The 23,299-nt window shown below is 35.3% G+C and overlaps 1 protein-coding gene and 1 non-coding gene across 4 annotated transcripts in view; both read right to left on the reverse strand.

Moving 5' to 3' along the window:
- Positions 1-23,299, reverse strand: part of SPATA6 (spermatogenesis associated 6) — a 191,621-nt gene that overhangs the window by 52,222 nt on the left and 116,100 nt on the right. The gene's annotated exons all lie outside the window — the stretch shown is intronic.
- Positions 8,335-8,441, reverse strand: LOC116271947. Its single transcript, XR_004180681.1, has one exon. It is a non-coding gene; the product is annotated as a U6 spliceosomal RNA (small nuclear RNA).

Here is a 23,299-nt window from a genome sequence, read left to right on the forward strand (position 1 = left end):
CTTCCTGGTTTAGTCTTGGGAGAGTGTATGTGTCCAGGAATTTATCCATTTCTTCTGAGTTTTCTAGTTTATTTGCGTAGAGGTGTTTATAGTATTCTCGGATGGTAGTTTGTATTTCTGTGGGGTCGGTGGTGATACCCCCTTCATCATTTTTTATTGCGTCTATTTGATTCTTCTCTCTTTTCTTTATTAGTCTTGCTAGCGGTCTATCATTTTTGTTGATCTTTTCAAAAAACCAGCTTCTGGATTCACTGATTTTTTGGAGGGATTTTTGTGTCTCTATCTCCTTCAGTTCTGCTCTGATCTTAGTTATTTTTTTGCCTTCTGCTAGCTTTTGAATGTGTTTGCTCTTGCTTCTCTTTTACTTGTGATGTTAGGGTGTCAATTTTAGATCTTTCCTGCTTTCTCTTGTGAGCATTTAGTGCTATAACTTTCCCTCTACACACTGCTTTGAATGTGTCCCAGAGATTCTGGTATGTTGTATCTTTGTTCTCATTAGTTTCAAAGAACATCTTTATTTCCGCCTTCGTTTTGTTATGTACCCAGTAGTCATTCAGGAGCAGGTTGTTCAGTTTCCATGTAGTTGAGCAGTTTTGATTGAGTTTCTTAATCCTGAGTTCTAGTTTGATTGCACTGTGGTCTGAGAGACAGTTTGTTATAATTTCTGTTCTTTTACATTTGCTGAGGAGTGCTTTACTTCCAACTATGTGGTCAATTTTGAAATAAGTGTCATGTGGTGCTGAGAAGAATGTATATTCTGTTGATTTGGGGTGGAGAGTTCTGTAGATGTCTATTAGGTCTGCTTGGTGGAGAGCTGAGTTCAATTCCTAGATATCCTTGTTAACTTTCTTGTTGATCCGTCTAATGTTGACAGTGGGATGTTAAAGTCTCCCTATTATTGTGTGGGTGTCTAAGTCTCTTTGTAAGTCTCTAAGGACTTGCTTTATGAATGTGGGTGCTCCTGTATTGGGTGCATATATATTTAGGATAGTTAGCTCTTCTTGTTGAATTGATCCCTTTACCATTATGTAGTGGCCTTCTTTGTCTCTTTTGATCTTTGATGGTTTAAAGTCTGTTTTATCAGAGACTAGAATTGCAACCCCTGCCTTTTTTTTGTTTTCCATTTGCTTGGTAGATCTTCCTCCATCACTTTATTTTGAGCCTATGTATGTCTCTGCATGTGAGATGGGTCTCCTGAATACAGCACACTGATGGCTCTTGACTCTTTATCCAATTTGCCAGTCTCTGTCTTTTGTTTGGAGCATTTAGCCAATTTACATTTAAGGTTAATATCGTTATGTGTGAATTTGATCCCGTCATTATGATGTTAGCTCGTTATTTTTCTCGTTAGTTGATGCAGTTTCTTCCTGGCATTGATGCTTTTTACATTTTGGCATGTTTTTGCAGTGGCTGGTACTGGTTGTTCCTTTCCATGATTAGTGCTTCCTTCAGGAGCTCTTGTAGGGCAGGCCTGGTGGTGACAAAATCTCTCAGCATTTGCTTGTCTGTAAAGGATTTTATTTCTCCTTCACTTATGAAACTTAGTTTGGTTGGATAAGAAATTCTGGGTTGAAAATTTTCTTTAAGAATGTTGAATATTGGCCCCCACTCTCTTCTGGCTTGTAGAGTTTCGGCCGAGAGATCCGCTGTTAGTCTGATGGGCTTCCCTTTGTGGGTAACACGAGCTTTCTCTCTGGCTGCGCTTAACATTTTTTCCTTCATTTTAACGTCGGTGAATCTGACAATTACGTGTCTTGGGGTTGCTCTTCTCGAGGAGTATCTTTGTGGTGTTCTCTGTGTTTCCTGAATTTGAATGTTGGCCTACCTTGCTAGGTTGGGGAAGTTCTGCTGGATAATATCCTGCAGTGTTTTCCACCTTGGTTCCATTCTCCCCATCACTATCAGGTAGATCTCAGACTACTGTGCTAGTAATGAGTGAGGCTCCGTGGGCATGCGACCTTCCGAGCCAGGCACGGGATATAATTTCCTGGTGTGCCATTTGCTAAGACCTTTGGTAAAGCACAGTATTTGGATGGGAGTGACCCGATTTTCCAGGTGTTGTGTGTCATAGTTTCCCTTGGCTAGGAAAGGGAATTGCCTTCTCCCTTGTGCTTCCCCGGTGAGGCAATGCCTTGCCCTGCTTCGGCTCTTGCTTGGTGGGCTGCACCCACTGTCCTGCACCCAGTGTCTGACATACCCCAGTGAGATGAACCTGGTACCTCAGTTGGAAATGCAGAAATCACTCGTCGTCTGTGTCACTCATGCTAGGAGCTGGAGGCTGGTGCTGTTCCTATTTGGCCATCTTGGAACTGCCCCAACACTACTTCTTTAATTACTTTAAGTTTTATGTTTCTGCTGGCTTGACTTTCTTGAATGGAAGATAGTAAACTTATTCATGTTGACTTACACTGGATACTAATGGCAGTGTTTTAAAATGTTTTATGTTAAAAGCAACCTGAGCACAAAACCTTATCTTTCTGACTATATTCATTCATATAGCATTTATTGAGAATTTTCACCCAGTATCTGCATCTATGTACCTGGCACTGTGCAAAGCACTCAGGATATTGTCATGAAATCAGATTTTCTGCCCATAAGGATTTTTTTTTTTTTTTGAGCTTTTTTTTTAAGTTCGGGGGATCTATATGCAAGTTTGTTATATAGGTAAACTCCTATCAAGGGGATTTGTTATACAGATTATTTTGTGACCTACATACTAGACCTAGTTCCCAATAGTTATTTTTTTCTGCCCGTCTCCCTTCTCCCACTCTCCACCCCTAAGGTGGGTCCAGTATAAGGAACTAACATAACCCAATGATTATTTAACAAGTAAATGAATATAAAACAGTAAAAATGTGGTGCAATATATAATTAACAATAAGGAGCATAAGCAGGAATTGTTACTGTTTTTCCAGAGAAAAACTACAGTTGATTACATAGGAATAATTATTTATTAAATGTTGCTATCAGCAGCTCACTGTGCATGTATTGCTCCATTTATCCCTTACTTTATCTTATAAAGTAAATACTGTTAAGAAGTAAGTACTGTTTTAAAGATAAGGAAACTGAGGCTCGGAAAAGTTAAATGACCTGTATAAAGTCACACAGCTATTTTAGATGATTGTATCTAGGATTTGAATCCCCACTAGTACTCTTTGATCTTAACCATTCAGCTCTACAGAGATAAACACATGAAGTGCAACTTGATACACATAAGACCAATAACATGCCAAATATAAACATGTAAGTATATATAAACATGAGATCAATGGAAACAGATGTTCAGAAATAGATAGAAATCAATAAACCTAATATACTAGATATTGTGAGCTATATACTGAAATACATGTCCTGGAGACAGGTTAGAACAAAGTCCACATTGGCCCTACTTGACAAATACAGATAAAGGTATGCCATGTAAGTATAAACAGGTGTGAATTTTTTCTTCTTTTACTTCACAAAGAATTTATTTAAATATCAGTCACTTCAAGAACATTTAAAAAGTATTTTATGAATCATTAAATATTTGACTTGTAAAACATAGTATGTCAGAAGTTTGATAACCATTAGAAAATGAAGAGAACCTATCTTAAACTAATGGAAGTCAGTGATCAGGGAAGAAAGATTCTGATGAAAATAAAACCCAAAGACAAATAAAGGACCAAACACCCAACATATTGGTTTATACATTTATTCAAGAGAGTATAAATCATGTAAAACCAGATCACTTTTAAACCCCAGGCTCTGGTACCTTAAGCAGAATTAAGAGTGTGTGTGACTTAATCCTATCAGCCTCCCTGTCTAGAAATGCATGTTTCTTTAAATAAAACTCATTGTGGACATTGTGAGGAACATCCACACAGTGTTTTCGTTGAGCCAGTCATGGAGAACCAGGGTGAGAAGTTTAGACTTTATCCTGAAATCAAAAAGTCCTGACTTCAGTTGCATTCAAGGTTTGGGTAGATACTGAGTACTGTGGCTAATAGAGAATGTATACAGTTGTCTTTTGGTATCCATGGGGGATTGGTTCTGGGATCCCTCAATTTCCTTATTTAAATGGTATAGTACAATATAACGTCTCTGGAGGGCAGGGCCACTGCTCAGCTCTAATTGTTTTCTGTGTAGACTTTGAGGCACAGCGTTGGCAGGTTTTACTGATTTTTAGATAATTTGTTGTCAACTAATTCAAACTAAAAATATAAAACACTTTGTGTGCCAAACAAAGCACATATAGCAGAGGCTTTCCTTTAAAACATGGAGAGCCTCTGAGATGTTAAAGTGTTTCATTAGTGTTTTGAGAAAATTAATTTGATAACATTAAGTGCTCAGCTTGGGGAAAGAGTAAGAATTTGAGATGAGATTTGCCAAAACAATATAATGGAAGAATACATCGGGAAGGGCATGTAATTTGCCAGAGTTTGTTATGGTTTATGTTTTAATATTTTGAAGTTGATTAATAAATTTAGCTAAAATTTATTGAATTGTCACTATATACTAGATACTGTAGTAAATGCTATTTTCTAAAGGCTCAGGAATCAATTATATATGTGTATATATTTTTTTGTTCCCACCTTTAAGTTCAGGGGTACATGTGCAGGATGGTTTGTTACATAGGTAAACGTGTGCCATGGTGGTTTGCTGCACAGATCATCCCATCACCCAAGTATTAAGCCTAGTACCCATTAGTTATTCTTCCTGATCCTCTCCCTCTTCCCATCTCCCACCCTCCAGCAGTCCTCAGTGTGTGTTGTTCCCCTCCACATGCCCATGTGTTTTCATCATTTAGCTTCCACTTAATAAGTGAGAACATGTGGTATTTGATTTTTCTGTTCCTGCATTAGCCAAGGATAATGGCCTCCAGCTCCACCCACGTTCCTGCAAAGGACATGATCGCCTTTCTTTTTATGGCTGCATAGTATTATTCCATGGTGTGTATATACCACTTTTTTTTTTTTATCCAGCCTGTCATCGATGGGCATTTAGGTTGTGGAATCAATTTCTGTACAAGTTTCTTACTACAGTTTTCTCATAGGTTTCTTGAGAGTACTATGGTTTTAGTATATGTAACATGCTTAGAATGCTACTGTCATGAGGAGTGTTTAATAAATATTAGCTATTCAAAAAAAACTTGTCTGTGATTGTAAAATAGAAATTTTTATAAGTGAACAATTTGTCAATTTTTGCTTTTGTTGGAATTTCTTTTGGTGTCTTCATCATGAAAATCTTTGCCCATATCTATGTTATGAATGGTATTGCCTAGGTTGTCTTCCAGGGTTTTTATATTTTTGAGTTTTACATTTAAGTCTTTAATTCTTCTTGAGTTACTTTTTGTTTATGGTGTAAGGAGGTGATCCATTTTCAGCCTTCTACATTTGGCTTGCCAGTCATCCCAGCACCATTTATTGAATAGCGAATCCCTTCCCCATTGCTTGTTTTTCTCGGATGTGTCAAAAATCAGATAGTTGTAGGTGTGTGGCCTTATTTCTGGGTTCTCTTTTCTGTTCCATTGGTCTATGTGTCTGTTTTTGTACCAATACCATGCTATTTTGGTTAGTGTAGCCCTGTAATATAGTTTGAAGATGTGTAGCATGTTGCCTCTGACTTTGTTCTTTTTGCTTAGGTTTGCCTTGGCTCTTCAGGCTCCTTTCTGGTTTAATATGAATTTTAAAAAAACTTTTTTTTCTATTTCTGTGAAGAATCTCAATAGTAGTTTAATAGGAATAGCATTGAATCTATAAATTGCTTTGGACAGTATGGCCATTTTAATGATACTGATTTTTCCTATCCATGAGCATGGGATGTTTTTCCATTTGTTGGTGTCTTTTCTGATTTCTCTGAGCAGTGTTTTATAGTTCTCCTTGTAGAGATCTTTCACCTCTCTGGTTAGCTGTATTCCTAGATATTTTATTCTTTTTGTGGCAGTTGTAAAGGGTATTATGTTCCTGACTTGGCCCTCTGCTTGACTATTGTTGGTGTATAGGAATGCTAGTGATTTTTGAACATTGATCTTGTATCCCCTGAGATTTTGCTCAAGTTATTTTTATATTTAAGAAGGTTTGGGCTGAGATTATGGGATTTTCTCAATATAATATCATATAATCTGCAAACAGGGTTGGTTTGACTTCCTCTCTTCTATTTGCATTTCTTTCTCTTGCCTGATTGCTCTGTCCAGGATTTCCAGTACTATGTCGAATAATACTGGTGAGAGAGGGCATCTTGTCTTGTGCTGTTTTCAAGGGAAATGCTTCTAGCTTTTGCCCATTCAGTATGATGTTGACTGTCAGTTTGTCATATATGGCTCTTATTATTTTGAGGTATGTTCCTTCAATGCTTAGTTTATTGAGAGTTTTAACAGGAAGAAATGTTGAATTCTATCAAAAGCCTTTTCTGCATCTATTGAGATAATCATGTGGTTTTTATCTTTAGTCCTGTCTATGTGATGAATCACATTTTTTGATTTGTGTAATGTTGAACCAACCTTGCACCTTAGGGATAAAGTCTACTTGAATGTGGTGGCTAAGCTTTTTGATGAGGTACTGGATTCAGTTTTCCAGTATTTTGTTGAGGATTTTTGCCTTGTTGTTCATCAAGCATTGGCCTGAAGTTTTCTTTTTTTGTTGTATCTCTTCCAGGTTTTGATATCAGGATGAGGCTGTGGCCTCATAAAATGAGTTAGAGAGTAGTTCCTCATCCTCAAGTTTGTGGAATAGTTTCAGTAGGAATAGTACCATCTCTTCTTTGCACATCTGGTAGAATTAAGCTGTGAATCCATCTGGCCTGAGGTTTTTGTTGTTGTTGTTAGTAGGCTATTTATTACTTCTTCAGTTTCAGAACATGTCATTGGTCTGTTCGGGGATTCAGTTTCTTCCTGTTCAGTCTTGGAAGGGTGTTTGTATCTAAGAATTTATCTATTCTTTATTTTCAAGTTTATGTGGATAGAGGTGTTCATAATGTCTGTGGTTGTTTTTATTTCTGTGGGGTCAGTGGTAATATCCCCTTTGTTGTTTCTAGGATTATGTTTATTTGATGTCTCTTCTTTATTAGTCTAGCTAGCAGTCTATTTATTTTATTAATTTTTCAAAGAACCAGTTCCTGGATTTGTTAATCTTTTGAGTGGTTTTCCATGTCAATCACCTTCAGTTCAGCTCTGATTTTGGTTATTTCTTGTCTTCTGCCTGCTTTGGGAATTGCTTGTTCTCGGTTCTCTACTTCTTTTAGTTGTGATGTTACATTGTTTTTAAATTTGAGATCTTTCAAACTTTTTGATGTGGGCATCTAGTTCTATAAATTTACCTGTTAACACAACTACCTTAGCTGTGTCCCAGTGATTCTGATATGTTGCATCTTTGTTCTCATTAGTTTCAAAGAACTTCTTGATTTCTACTTTAATTTCATTGTTTACCCAAAAGTCATTCAGGAGCAGTTTGTTCAATTTCTATGTAATTGTATCTTTTTGAATGGGTTATGCTGTGGTCTGAGAGATTGTTATGATTTCTGTTCTTTTGCATTTGCTGATGAGTGTTTTACTTCTGTTTATGTGATCAATTTTAGAGTATGTGCTAGGTGGTGATGAGAAGAATGTATATTCTATTGTTTTTGGGTGTAGAGTTCTGTAGATATCTATCAGGTCCATTTGATCCAGAACTGAGTTCAGGTCCAGAATATCTTTGAGATTTTCTGTCTCGATCTAATATTGTCAGTGGGGGGTGGGGGTCAAAGTCTCTTACTATTATTGTGTGGGAGTCTAAGTCTCTTTGAAGGCCTCTTAGAACTTGCTTTATAAATCTGGGTGCTCCTGTGTTGGGTGCATGTGTATTTAGGATAGGTAGATCTTCTTGTTGAATTGGCCCCTTTACCATTGTGTAATGCCCTTCTTTGTCTTTTTTTATCTTTGTTGGTTTAAAGTCTGTTTAGTTTGAAACTAGGATTGCAATACTGATTTCTGTTTTCCATTTGCTTTGTAGATTTTTCTCCATCCCTTTATTTTAAGCCTATGTGTGTCACTGCCTGTCTCTTGGGTCTCTTGAAGACAGCATACCAACAAGTCTTGGTTCTTTATCCAGCTTGCCAATCTGTGTTTTAATTGGGGCACTTAGCCCATTTAGATTTAAGTTTAGTGTTTATATGTGTGTATTTGATCCTGACATCATGATATTAGCTGCTTATTTTGCAGACTATGTGGTTCCTTTATAGAGTCACTGGTCTGTGTACTTCATTCAGTCTGTTTTTGTAATAGCTGGTAATTGTCTTTCCTTTCCATATTTAGTGCTTCCTCTAGGAGCTCTTGTAAGGCAGGTCTGCTAGTAATGAATACCCTCAGCACTTGCTTGTCTGAAAAATACGGAATGCTTCATAAATTTGTGTGTCATCCTTGTGCAGGGGCCATGCTAATCTTCCCTGTATCCTTCCAGTGTTAGTATATGTACTGCCAAAGTGAGCACTAAAATAGCTTTATGTGATTAGTGTTTTGCAAGGAAAATCTTCTTTCATACTAACACTTTTAACATTTTTGTTTATTTAATAGGGATTTTTCATAGCATATATTGACTTTTTTATACAGTGTGGAAATCATGGTGTTTTCATTGTAGTAGTCAGTCTTTTCCTTTCTTATGTTCCTACTGATATATTTGGGTATAAATCTGTTTTCTATTTACACTACCTGTTCTATATTCTTGATTTCCTTTTATCCTGTTTTAGGTTATGTTGTTTTTTAATTTTTCTACCATTATTAACTAGGGATTTTTTTTTTCCTATTCATTTGATGGTAACTTCAAAGATTAAAACAAGTATTCTTACTAAAGTTTAATGTAAATGAACATGTTCATTTTATTTATTCCCCTTCTGACTTAACAATGTTTGCCAACCCCTGCTTTTGTATTTGTATTCTTGCAGAATTTTTCCATAAGATTTTGATGATACAACTGCTGTGGTATAAGCATGTTTCATTGTTATCTGCAGTATCTTCTCTAAATTGGTACCTTTAAATTGGGATCTAGAGGCTTAATCAAGTTCAGTTTTTTTTATTTCAGAAGTCATATTGTGTCTTTCATTGGCAGGCACTTAATATCTGATTCATATTCTCTCCATCCCTACTTTCCTTCCCCCTCTCTGTCTGTGGCAAATCCAATGCCAAGATACATTAAATAGAAGTTACAAAAGTATTCACTTTTCTTGTCTGTCCTCCTCCTCCCCATCCCGCTTCATCTGTTTTGTTACTTAATGGCATTGTTCATTCATCCCTTTATTTTCTAGTGTGCATAATATTTTGTTCTTTAACATTCTCCAAAGGTGACCAGTTAGTTTTCCTTTTTTTTAGATCATTGTGAACTCATGGATTTGAACATATTTGATGTGACTTGTTGTATTTCAGTTACTATTGGTACCCAAATAAGCTCGACTTTGGCCAGTGGGAAACTCTTCATGTCTTTATGTCTTGCAAATCTTTTTATGTGGCCCTAATAGGCCACATAGATGAGTCCCAGACTCATCTTGTACATTTCATCAAACAAAAATAAAAAACCTCTCCCAATTTCTGTTGCTGTTCTTAAATTGACCCACTGATATTTTTGAGTGAGAATTTTTTTTGTTGTTATTTTGAAGTTATCAGGTTTATTAGATGCCTCCTGTTTTCCTCTGAGCTCTCCTCCACAGATGCAGATACCAATTTTACCTTATTACTACTGGTGGTTTGTTCTTCCTCATACATTGGGGTTCATGAAGATATCTTGTCATCTCGTTTTGTCACAGATACTTTCCATGTATTGTTTGGTACTGCTATTCTAGGTCCTTTAAAAATTTTTATTTCAGAATAGTCTACTTTTATTCTAAATTATATAGCACACTGAGTTTTCACAAAGTGAACCCATGTGTGAACAGCATCCAGGTCATAGACATGACATTATCAGCACTCTAGAAATGTCTCTGGTGCCTCTTTTCAGTCACTACACTCTCTACTCTTCTAATATCTCACAAAATATAAATTAATTTTGTTTGTTTTTGAATGTTTTATAAATTGAATCATATTTATTCTTTTTTTTTTTTTTTTTTTTGAGACAGAGTCTTGTAGTATCGCCCAGGCTGGAGTGCAGTGGTGCGATTTTGGCTCACTGCAAGCTCTGCCTCCCAGGTTCACAAATTCTCCTGCCTTAGCCTCCCAAGTAGCTGGGACTACAGGCACCCGCCACCACGCCTGGCTAATTATTTTGTATTTTTAGGAGAGATGGAGTTTCACTGTGTTAGCCAGGATGGTCTCGATCTCCTGACCCTGAGATCTGCCTGCCTCAGCCTCTCAAAGTGATATTTATTCTTTTGTATCTGATTTCTTTTGGTTAATGTTTGTGACATGTATGTGCTTCATTTTCACTGCTGTATAGCTGCAGTCAACAAACTATGTCACAGAGGCAAATTCTAGCTATTTTTTAAAAACAATTTTATTGCAGTATGAATATACTCATTTGTATACATGTTACCCATGACTGATCTTAAACTACAACAGCTGAGGTGAGAATTGTAACAGAGATCCCATAGTATACAAATCTGAACATATTTCCTACCTGGCTCTTCACAAGAAAAGTTTGCCAACCCCTTCTTTGGCATTTGTATTCTTCCAAAATAATACCATAATCAGTTTATTCTACTTTTAATTGTAGGCTAATACTAATAGTGCTACCATGGACAATATATTGTGTATATTCTTTGGTGAACATGTACACAGTAGTCCTCCTTATCTTTAGGGGATATGTTCCTAGACACCTTAGTGGATGCCTGAAACCACAGATATACTGAACTTGCATTCTGTCGGTTAGAACATGTTTCCATCCATGGCTTCTGCCTACAAATTTAATGCCTTTCTCAACTTAACTAAGCACTTATCAAGCACCATGCCATAACTTTTTATAGTTTGAAGTGTGACAGCAAAACTAGTATGAACTTTTTTTTTCCTTCTTTACAATCCCAGGAATAGAAGATTAGTTCTTACCATAGATTATATCTCTCTCAGAATACATGTTTTTTCTTTCCAAGTCAAGAACTTTCACTTTTTCACTTAAAGGAGCACTTTACTGCTTTGCTTTGGCATATCCAAATGACCAGCATCACTATTGTGCTTTGGCACTATTGCTAAGTAAACTAAGGGTAACTTGAATGCAAGCATTACAATACTACCACAGTCAGTCTAATAGCTGAGATGGCTGCTTAGTGACAAATAGGCAAGTAGTGTATACAGCATGGATATGCTGGACAAAAGGATGATTCATGTCCTGGGCAGATGGAGCAGGACAGCATAAGATTTTATCATGCTACTCAGAATGATGTGCAGTTTAAAACTAATGAATTATTTATTTCTGGAATTTTCCATTTAATATTTTTTAGGCTACTGTTGACCACAGATTATTGAAACCATGGGAAGTGGAACCGATGATTAGGGAGACTACTGTGTGTATTCTGGCTGGAAATATAACTAAAAGCGGAATTGTCAAGTCATAAGGGAGGTGTCTCTTCATCTGTAGAAGATAATGCCAAAAAGATTTCAAAGTGTTCCAGTATCAGTGTTTGAGAATTCTAGTTTCTCCCCATCCTTGCTAGCACATTGTATTTATATTTTGTTTTGTTTTGTTTTCCCAATACCACTGTTCCAGAGGGTGTGAATTGATAATGTGTTGTGGTTATGCTTTGCACATTCTGAAAGTGTGTTATTGGATACATACAGGTTTAGAAAGTGTTTTGTTCTTGTCTGTTGACCTATTTATTATTGTAAATGTCTTTGTTTCTGGGAAAGCTTCTTGTCTGCAAATATTGTTTATCTGACAATTTTATAGTCACACCAACTTTCTTTGGGGTAATGTTGCTTGGTATTTCTTTTTCATCCTTTTACTCTCACCCTACTTGTATCTTTATATTTAAGGTATGTTTCTTATATAAGAAGGTTTTATATTATTTAACTTTTCTTTTGATTTACTTACTGTAATCGTTTAATTACTTGATATTGTTGGATTTGTACCCTATCTGATAAATCTGTTTATATTTCTTTTTTATCTCCTTCATACTTTATTTGACAATAAGATAGTTTTGTTCTTTTTTTATTTTTGACTTATGGAGTGCTTATTTTTTAAATAGTTACCGAACAAATTATGTATGCTTTATTACAGTCTAATACAATTTTTTTACCAATGTTTTGATAATTCTAAATTAGAGTATTTGCATTCCATTTATATTCTTTCCTCTTTAAAGTTATTGATGTTATGCATTTAATTCTACATCTATTTTTGACTCCACAGTATATTGCTACTATTGTTTTTTATGGTAATATTGTTTTATATTTACTTACATACTTATCTTTTCTGGTGATCTTTATTTTTGGATTCTGTTTCCATTTTAGATAATTTCTCATTTGCATGGAAAATTCTCTTTAGTGTTTTGTTTGTTTGTTTTTTAGTGCAGGCCTACTGTGGACAATTTTTGTCATCTTTAATTGTCTTAAGCATCTACTAAATTTGTGAGTAATTTTTTCTCCCTCGGTATGGATGTCTACTTTGGCAGCTGTTTTTCTTCCTACACTTTAAAGGCACTATTCTATTATCTGATATCTTCCATCATTTTGTTGAGAAGTGTGTTGTTAGTCTTATTCTTGTTCTTTTGAAAGTAATGTCGTTTATCTCTGGCTTCTTTTCTTTGCTCTTCAGAGATGTAGTTTTATGTATTAACCTGCTTGGCGTACTCAGACTTTCTTCACTCAATCTTAGCTAAAAGGATAAGGAGCAATTCAGACCATCTTGAATCTGTAAATTCATGACTTATATTGCTTGGGACATTCTAGCTCATTATCTCTTCAAATATGTCTTATTAACTATTATTTCTTACTCTTTGGGTGTTCAATTACATCTGTTAAATCTTTTGATTGTGTCCCGCAAGTTTCTTGCGCTCTTTCCTTTTTTTATCATTCTATTTGCTATTTTACTGTGGATGGAAGAGAACAGAATCCAGGACTATCTCCACATAAACACAGTGGAGGGGTAAAGAATGGCTTTTAAAGAAAGATGCCAGGTCATAATCATTTGACAAGCAATGCTTCTGATGCTTGTACAAGGGTGGAGTGACAAAACATGAGTTTTATGAGGCTTTAGATACATAGCCAGTTTCACTGGCTTATGAACCTTATAGTTCACTAATCTTGTCTTCTACTCATTCTGATCTGCTGTTAAATTCATCTATTATATTAGTTAATTTATTTTAGTAATTATATTTTTTAGATCTAAAATGTCTCCTTCATTCATTTTTATAGACACCACTTTTTGCAAGTCTTAAATTTTTTCTGTTTTGCCCAACTTTTCACCTATTTTCTTGACCAAATTAATCCTAATTACTTTAAAGGTCTTCTAATACCTGGATTCTGTTTGTGATCTCGCTTACCAATAATATTGTCCTGACTCTTTGTATACTACTTATTATTTTAGAGCTAAATTCTAGACATTCTATGTCTATTCCTCTTCTAGGCAGGTAGCATCAAAGGCTAATAACCTTGATCCAAAAGGGACTGAACCAGGGTCAGTCTCTACTGATGATTTGGTGATTCTCAATTTGTCCTTAGTCAAAGTCCTGATAAATCGCAGTTGAGTCTTTTCAGGGCAGTAGCCTCCAGTGTTTTCAAATTATTAACCTTTTAGGTCCTTATCTTTTCAGTACCGAGAGACTGAGGCAATTTTTGTCCTGCTAAAAGGTTTTAGGCTTAGTTTATTGTATTTTCACACTAGGAAGCTTCAGAAATTGGTCATGTATTTCAGTCCCCTACTCTCTGGTTTTGTCACTGTATCTCTGCATAATTACCAGTTATGTTGAGCAGTATCAGCTCTATGACAAAGACCAGTTTCTACTAATCTCAGAAGTCAAGTGTCCTCAGGGTAAAAGGTGCTTGCAAGTAGTCAAATGTCAACTCATCGGTTCTTTTCTAGGCTTTCAACTCTCAAATGTTGTTAAAGTCATTCTTTGTGATACATTTTAAGTAACATATGATTGTAAGACATGTTTTGTTTGCTTTTCAGAGACTTTGGATTAGCTTATTTTACCCCCAACCTGGCACAGCTTGAGAATTTAGACAATATCTTGACAAGGAACTTTTATATATTTGAGGCCTTTCCTGTTTTCAGTTTTACCTCTTAGCCTTGTGTGATTCTCACACTAAAAACATCTTGCCTATTTCTCCATTCTTAGAAATAGCCTTAGCATCTGTTGCCAAGACCCAATTTTTTATCCTAGGTAGTCCCAGATTTTCAACTATCTTCAGGTTAAAAACCTTTATAGTCTCAACAATCAACGTTTTGGTTCTTGTGTTTTCAGGGCCTGTGCCCTGGTAGATCCTTATCTTTTAAGTGTCATGAGACAGCAGGAAGATACATTTTGCTTTTCAGATGTGTTTGGTGTAGCTTTATACCCTCTGGCACTAAGCAACTTCTTAAGTCAACAAATACAATAATTGTGAAACTGGCTATGTATCTAAAGCCTCATAAAACTCACGTTTTGTCACTCCACCCTTGTACAAGCATCAGAAGCATTGCTTGTCAAATGATTATGACCTGGCATCTTTCTTTAAAAGCCATTCTTTACCCCTCCACTGTGTTTATGTGGAGATAGTCCTGGATTCTGTTCTCTTCCATTGCGATTGTATATATGTGAGTCATTCTTGATTTTCTTCTATTTTATTGGTTTAATTATCTATTTTTGTACTAATGTAGTTTCTCAATTTACTATAAGTTTATAGTAACTCTTTATATCTAATGACGTAACTCCTTCACCATTGTTCTTGCTTCAAAATTGCTTTTGTTATTCTTGGTTCTTTAAATTTCCATCTGTATGTCAAAATCATCAGCTTGCCAGAACCCACTGAGATTTTGATTGAGACTACATTGAATCTATACTTTGATTGGAGGAGAACTGGCATCTTAACAATATTCAGTTTTCCAGTGCATGACATTGTGTCTTTATTAATTTAGATCTTTAATTTCCACCAATAATTTGTGATAATTTTCATTTCATAGGTCTAGCATGTCTTTCTAGATATTTAGCTCTAGATGTTTGATATTTTTATGCTATTATACATTATACCTTTTACAATTCTTTTTTTTTTTTTGTATGATGAATGTCATTTACCTGTTTTCAGTGATCTGTAATCCACTGACCTACCTACATTCATTCATTAATGTTAATATACATTGTAGTTTTTGAATTTTTGAGCGTTCTCATATATAGTAATATAATCTGTAAATAATGCTAGTTTTAAATCTCCCACTTTAATCTTTATGCATTTTATTTATTTTTCTTGTTTTGTTATGTTATTTAGGGTTTCTAAAATAGTATCAAATAGAAGTGGTGATAGTTTCTTGTTCAACATGAAAGACGAAAAGTTTTTATAATTTGAAATTAAATATGATACTTTTTGTAGATTTCTTGTCGGTATTCTTTGTCAGATTACAGAAATTCCTTATTTTCTAATATTTTTTATTTTGAAAAATTACAAATATAAAGTTTTATTCCACTGTACCTACTGAGGTGATTATTCTGCTACCCCTCCTTATTTTAATATAGCAAATTACTTGATTTTCAAGTCTTAAACCATGGTCACATTCTTGAAACAAATCTCTTGGTCATGATTTTCTTAAAAACATAATTAGACCTAAAACCGTAAAAACCCTAGAAGATAACCTAGGTCATACCATTCAGGACATAGGCATGGGCAAGGTCTTCATGTCTAAAACACCAAAAGCAATGGCAACAAAAGCCACAATGGACAAATGGGATCTAATTAAACTAAAGAGCTTCTGCACAGCAAAAGAAACTACCATCAGAGTGAACAGGCAACCTACAGAATGGGAGAAAATTTTTGCAATCTACTCATCTGACAAAGGGCTAATATCCAGAACCTACAAAGAACTCAATCAAATTTACAAGAAAAACACAAACGACCCCATCAAAAGTGGGCAAAGGCTATGAACAGACACTTCTCAAAAGAAGACATTTATGCAGCCAACAGACACATGAAAAAATGCTCATCATCACTCGCCATCAGAGAAATGCAAATCAAAACCACAACGAGATACCATCTCACACCAGTTAGAAGGGCGATCATTAAACAGTCACAAAACAACAGATGCTGGAGAGGATGTGAAGAAATAGGAACACTTTTACACTGTTGGTGGGACTGTAAACTAGTTCAACCATTGTGGAAGACAGTGTGTAGATTTCTCAAGGATCTAGAACTAGAAATACCATTTGACCCAGCCATCCCATTACTGGGTATATACCCAAAGGAATATAAATCATGCTGCTACAAAGACACATGCACACGTATGTTTATTGCGGCATTATTCACAATAGCAAAGACTTGGAACCAACCCAGATGTCCATCGATGATAGACTGGATTAAGAAAATGTGGCATATATACACCATGGAATACTATGCAGCCATTAAAAAGGATGAGTTTATGTCCTTCGTAGGGACATGGATGCAGCTGGAAACCTTCATTCTCAGGAAACTATCACAAGAACAGAAAACCAAACATTGCTTGTTCTCACTGATAGGTAGGAATTGAACAATGGGAACACTTGGAGACAGGAAGGGGAACATCACACACCAGGGCCTGTTGCAGGGTGGGGCGAGGGGAGAGGGATAGCATTAGAAGATATATCTAATGTAAATGACGAGTTAATGGGTGCAGCACACCAACATGGTACATGTATACATATGTAACAAACCTGCACGTTGTGCACATGTACCCTAGAACATAAAGTATAATTAAAAAAAAAAAAAAAAAACCGAATTGGTGTTTCTGAAGAGGAAGTAGTTTGCTTACATATGTAAATTTTTTTTCTCGCGGTAAAGGCATTAGAAAGCTGCTTAAACAACATTTATTAGTGGTGCCAAGATTCCTGAGAGGAGGTACCTTCAGAGAGGTGAGCTAATGGTTTGCATCTGAGTTTTTTTGTTTTGTTTCATTTTTTTTTTTTCCTGGAGGCATTTGTGGATTCTGAGTACAGAACAAAATGTCAAGTACCCATGCTTTTTTTAACCACAGGTCCACTGCTGCAGGCCAGAGAATCCAGCAGGTTTCTGGCAGTCTCACTATGCTAGAAGGACAAAATTAATGACTCTAGAGACTAAAATTCATTGAGACACAATGGGTGCAAAACTGAGCTGAATGTTCCCTCAAGACAGTTGCAGAATGTCTGAGACTATGCAGTGCGGGGACAAAAAGCTAAGCAGAAAGCCTCTGAAGGGCAGAAAGGAGTTTTATCTGTCTTGCTGAAGAAGTAAGAATTACATACAGTAACTTTGAGAGGGAAGGGACCTAGAATCACACCAAATCAGTTAAAGGTACAAAGGACTGAAATTAAGAACTCAATAACTTTGTAACTGTTTTACTTTGGAATATTTATCTTTACGGAAAAGTTGCAAAGACAGTATAGAAAGTTCCTACACACAGAAACTTCACCCTTCACTGAGGTTTTCTTAATGTAACATATAACCATGGTGCATCTGACAAAACTAAGAGATTAACATTGGTACTGTACTATTCTATGAAGTGACAACTTAATTTGGATTTCACCAGTCTTTCAAATAGTGTACTTGTTCTGTTCCAATAGAGAATATTCTATTACATTTAGTCATCATTTCTCCTTAGTCTCCTCCATCCTACCTGTGACAAGTTTCATTCATAGTCCTTCCTTGTTACGTGTGACTGACAATGTAGAAGGGTACTGATCAGGTATTTTGAAGAAAGTCCTTCAATTTGATTTTGTCTGAAGTTTTCTCACATTTAGACTACAGTTATGGCTTTGGCAGAACAATATTACAGAGAAACACCCCTCACATCACATGATATCAAAGGATATATGATATCAACCTGAGTAATCACTGATGATGTTAACTTTATCACTTCTTTAAGTTAGTGTCTTCCACATTTTAAAACCATCTTTGCAAAATTTTAACAGTGAGAGAAAGCTAATATTACTCACTCCATTTTGCTTCTAAGCTCACAAGCTGACTGCCTTTGTTCATCCCTACACATAGGGCAAGCTCATCATGGGAGCAACTAAATTCAGTTGAAAGTTTAAATTTAAAGTAAGGATGATAATAGTCTCTTCCTGATACTAACCCCCATCCTTGTTAGGGGTCTGAAATCGCCCTTTGTAAAGCAAAGGCCAAAAGGTTATAATTATGGTAGGGTGGGTCTGAACTTTGCTAAAAAAAATAAGCATGGTTAAACAATAACCTGTAATTGCTTGCTTAGCTTGCTTTTCTGTAGTGCTTACTGTCCCAGAGTCATGTAACTGGAGGTTTTAAAATTTATAACTTTTCCAACTGCTCCTGTACATAACATCACTACTGTGAAACCTAAAGAACTCTGAAGTATTTTTCAGATTTAGCATTTTGGCAGACCAAGAGATGCCACCTGGACTTGTGATCCACACCAAGGAACTGACTCAATTCATCCTGCAACTCCTCCCTGGAACCAACTCAGCTGCAGGAAGATAGTCTCAACACTCTTGTGACTTCATCCCTAGCTAATCAATTGCCTCAGTTCTCCAGCTCCCCAACCACCATAGCAATCTTAAAAACCTGAGCCTCTGAATTCTCAGAGGGGCAGATGTGGGAAATATCTCCCATCTCCTCACTTGACTGGCCCTGTTATTAAATACTTTCTCTACTGCAACTCCTGTTTTTCTCAGTGTACTAGCTTTTGTAGGCAGTGGGCAACAAGAACCTATTGGGTTATTACAATTTCTCCACCTAAGTTACTATTTGTCCTTTCCATGCACTGCTCATTAGAAGCAAGTCACTAAGTCCAGTGTCACTCCAGTACTCACTCAAGGGGAAAGAAAGTAAGCTCCACTTCCTGTAGGGGGTACATTATTCATAATCATTTATTTAGAATTCTGTAATGGAGATTTATCCATTCCCCCTATCAGTTATTCATTGTTTCACTTACATCAGTATAGACTCTTGGATATTTATTTTATTCTTTGAATTATAATCCAATTCTACCGCTTTGTATAATATTATTCCAATACTGACCACTAGAGGCTCATTTAGATTGGCTTCTGTGTCCTGTTGACATGCCCCCTCTCCCTCTCCATCACCTTTTTTGAGCAATTCTTGACTTTCTGCACTACAAGATGCTCCATGTTAATCCTGTATTTTCCCTACCCCAGCCCCAGAATTAGCCACTGTTACAAGAGTGCTAGCAACTTTTATTGGAAAAAGGTTTTTTAGAAACCAAGATCTGGGATCTGGATGTGCTCATTGCTATTGACACTGCTTCTGCCCTTCTGAAGGGCAGAGCTAGGAAATATGTATGTATACTAACTCAGGTATACTTTCACATCTATTTATTTATTTCTGAATCAATCTATTTGTATATATTTTAAAATAAACATGAATTAAAAGTTATCTCAAACTCTAACCCAACATCACCGAGTTCATTTTAGCCTTCATCCTCCTGGTTTCTTTGTAAATTATTTTTCGGACAATGAGAAATCTACTGTCTTTATCTACAGTTTATTTACTTATTGGTTCAACTCTAATACAAGTGTAAAATATTTTCAGAATTGCTAATCCTGTATGAAACACATTTATCTACTAGAGCAGGGGTTATCAAACTACTGGCACTGACTATTTAGTATGATATAAGAGCTAAGAATTGTATTTACATTTGTAAATGACTATAAAAATAGAATATTTTATGAAAATTCATGTGAAAATTACATGGAATTCACATTTTAGTGCACAATGATAGTTTTTTGGTACACGGAAATGCTCATTTGCTTACATACTGCATATGATTGCTTTCTTGCTACAACCATACAGCTGAGTAGTTGTCACAGGGATCCTACGACCCAAAAAGTAAAAAGTATTTAACATCTTACTGTCTACAGAAAAAGTGTGCTGACCCCTGACCTAGAATATAGTGACTATGTTGTGCTTTTTGTCTTAGCCTTACCATGTATGCATTTAAAACATCATATTCCAAAGTTATTTAGGTCAGTTAATTTAGGTATGTCTTACATTTTAATATTGTTATATTCATTAATTATGATAATCATTACATCCTTGGATGACACAACATCATGCTTTTTTCTTTTAATTTTCATATAGTAAAGTTAACTCTGATGTATATATCTATGAGTTTTGACAAATGCTTAAAGTTATGTATTGATCACTCCCATATCAATCGGAACAGTTCCTTAAACCTGAAGATTTCCCTGTCAGGCTGGTCTCTCTTGTAGCCAACATCTTCTGTCTCCCTCCTTACAAATTTTGTTACTTCAATAATGTCATATAAATAAAATCATACATGTAGCTTTGGGGATCTGGCTTCTTTCACTCAACAAGCCGTATTTAAGATTCATCATGTTCTGTGAATTAATAGATCATTCTTTTCTATTGTTGAGTAGTATTCCATTGAAGATAGACATACATAGGTTTGTTCACCATCACCAATAATTGTTGCCTCCAGTTTTTGGCAACCATAAAGTTTCTATAAATATTTGTGTACAGATTTTCAGGTGAATATAAATTTTCAGTGCATTTGGATAAAGACCTAGGAGTAGGATTGCCAGGTCATATGATAAGTATATGTTTCATTTTATTTAAAACTGTCTTATATAGTGGCTATACCATTGGTATTCCCACCAGCATTAAATGGAAATTCCTGTTGCTCCATATCCTTGTCAGCATAATTTTCTTGTTGTTTTTATTTAATGATTCTAATAGGTGTATAGTGGTATCTCATTATGGTTTTAATTTGCATTTCCATTATGACTTCAGCATGTTTTAATGTGTTCTTTTGGTGAAATGCCTGTTCAGATCTTTTGCCCATTATTTAATTTGGTTATTTATTTTCTTTTTGTTAAGTCTGGATTGTTGTTTTGTGCTTTTCTTTTCTTTTTTTTTTCTTTTTTTCCTAACTCTGGATACAAGTCCTAACTCATATATATGATTTTAAAGTATTTTCATCCAACTTGTGGCCTTTTTTTTCTCTTAATAGTGACTTTCACAGAGCAAATTAAATCCAGTTTGTCAATTTTTTTAACTTTATGGATGTTGTGCTTGCTATCTATATAAAAACTCATTGCCAAACTTAAATTACACAGATTTTCGATTACGTTTTCCTCTAGAAGTTTTATAGTTTTACATGCAAGGTCTATGATCTATTTTGAATTACATGCCAAGGGGCTTTTAAAAAAAAATCCAGAACCATTTGTTCAAAAGATAACAAAAACAAAGTCATCATTTAATTGGCTTTACACTTTTGTCAAAACCAGTTGACAGTATTTACATGGGTCTATTTCTGGAATCTCTATTCTATTCCTTCGATATATGTGTCCATAATTTACTCAATATAACACAATCTTCATTACTGTGCTTTACTGTAAAAATCTTAAAATTAGGCAGTGAGTCCTCCAGCTTCATTCGTTTTGAGACCATTTTGATTTTTTAAGTTTCTCTGCCTTTCATACAATTGTTGAATAAGCTTGTCAATATCTACTAAAAACATGTGCCGGAATTTTGATTAAGATTGCATAAAATCTAGATATCAAATTGAGATTCAAATATTGAATCCTCCCATCCATGCACATGTTATGTCAACTCTACTTATTTCTGTCTTCCTTGATTTCTTTCAATAGTGTTTTCTAGTTCTCAGCATACAGATCCTACACATACTGTTAGAATTTTAGCTAAGCACTTAAATTACTGCTGCTATTATAAATGGCATAGATCTAACTTAAACTTTCAATTGCTCATTGCTGGTATATAGAAAAAAACTGACATTCCTTCTTTCTGTGACCATGCTCAATTCACTATTTCTATGAGCTTTTCTGTAGATCCTTTAGAGTTTGTTTATTTATTTACTATAAATAATCATATCTTCTGCAAATAGTTATGTTTCTTCCTTTCTAGTCTTTATGACTTTTATTTTACTTGCCTTATTACATTGCCTAAGATTTTCAGTATGACCCTAAAGAAAACAATGTTTTCTTTCTGAACTTTGAGAAAAAGCAATCAGTCTTTCACCAGTATAATGTTAGCTATAGGTTTCCAATAGATGCTCAAAGGAAGTTCACTTCTATCCCCACTTTACTAAGAGTTTTTATCATGAATGGTGTTTAATTTTATTGAATGCTTTTTCTGTGTCTGCTGAAACTACATATAAGAAATATGCTTTTTCTTAATCAGTTAACAGGATAAATTTACACTGCATTTCTGCAATAAGTCCATTTAATTGTGATGTATTTTCATTTTTACATACAGATGGATTTAATTTGCTACTATGTTTTTGGGAATTTTTGTATATATATTCATGAGGGCCATTGATCTGCATTTTTCTTTTCTTGCAATGTTGTTGTCTGGTTATAGCATTACAGTAAATACTGACCTCATAAAATGACCTGGGGAGTTTTCCTTCTTCTATTTTCAGGGATGTGCAAGACTGGTATTGTGTTCTCCTCAAATTTTGTTTGGATTAACCAGAGAAACCATCTAGGCCTCTCTCCTTGAAAAAGTTCTTAACTATGAATTCAATTTATTTAATAGATGTACAACGACTAATATTTCATTTTCAGTTAATTATTGTATTAGTCCATTTTCATGTTGCCGATAAAGACATACCCGAGAATGGGCAATTTACAAAAGAAAGAGGTATAATTGGACTTACGGTTCCACATGGCTGGGGAAGTCTCACAACCATGGTTAAAGGCAATAGGGAGCAAGTCACATCTTACATGGATGGCAGCAGGCAAAGAGAGAGCTTGTGCAGAGGAACTCCTCTTTTACTCATAAGACTTATTCACTATCACGAGAATAGCTATAGGAAAGACTTGCCCCCATGATTCAATTACCTCCCACAGGGTGCCTCCCACAACACACGGGAATTCAAGATGAGATTTGGGTGGGCACACAGCCAAACCATATCAGTTATAGTAATTTGCGTTTCTCCAGGATTTGCCCATTTCATCGATCAAAGTTTCAACATCAAAACCTCATGAAAAGCTTTCATCAAAACTTCAAAATCAAAATTTCACCAAAGTTTTAACATCAGTGCAAATATGGCAGAATACAGAATTAGCAAAGAACAGTTTAAAAGTAAATACCCAAACTGGAGAGAAAAAAATAACGAAAAATACGAATATAGGCATAAGATACATATGAGACATTTTAAAGATTTTTATGTAAGTGTAATTTGAAGTTCTAGAAAAATAGCAAAGAGATATTGGGACGGAAGCAATGTTTAAAGAAAGAATGGCTAAGAGT

Source organism: Papio anubis, chromosome 1, assembly GCF_008728515.1.
Source record: "Papio anubis isolate 15944 chromosome 1, Panubis1.0, whole genome shotgun sequence".
In the NCBI taxonomy this organism is placed as follows: Eukaryota; Metazoa; Chordata; class Mammalia; order Primates; family Cercopithecidae; genus Papio; species Papio anubis.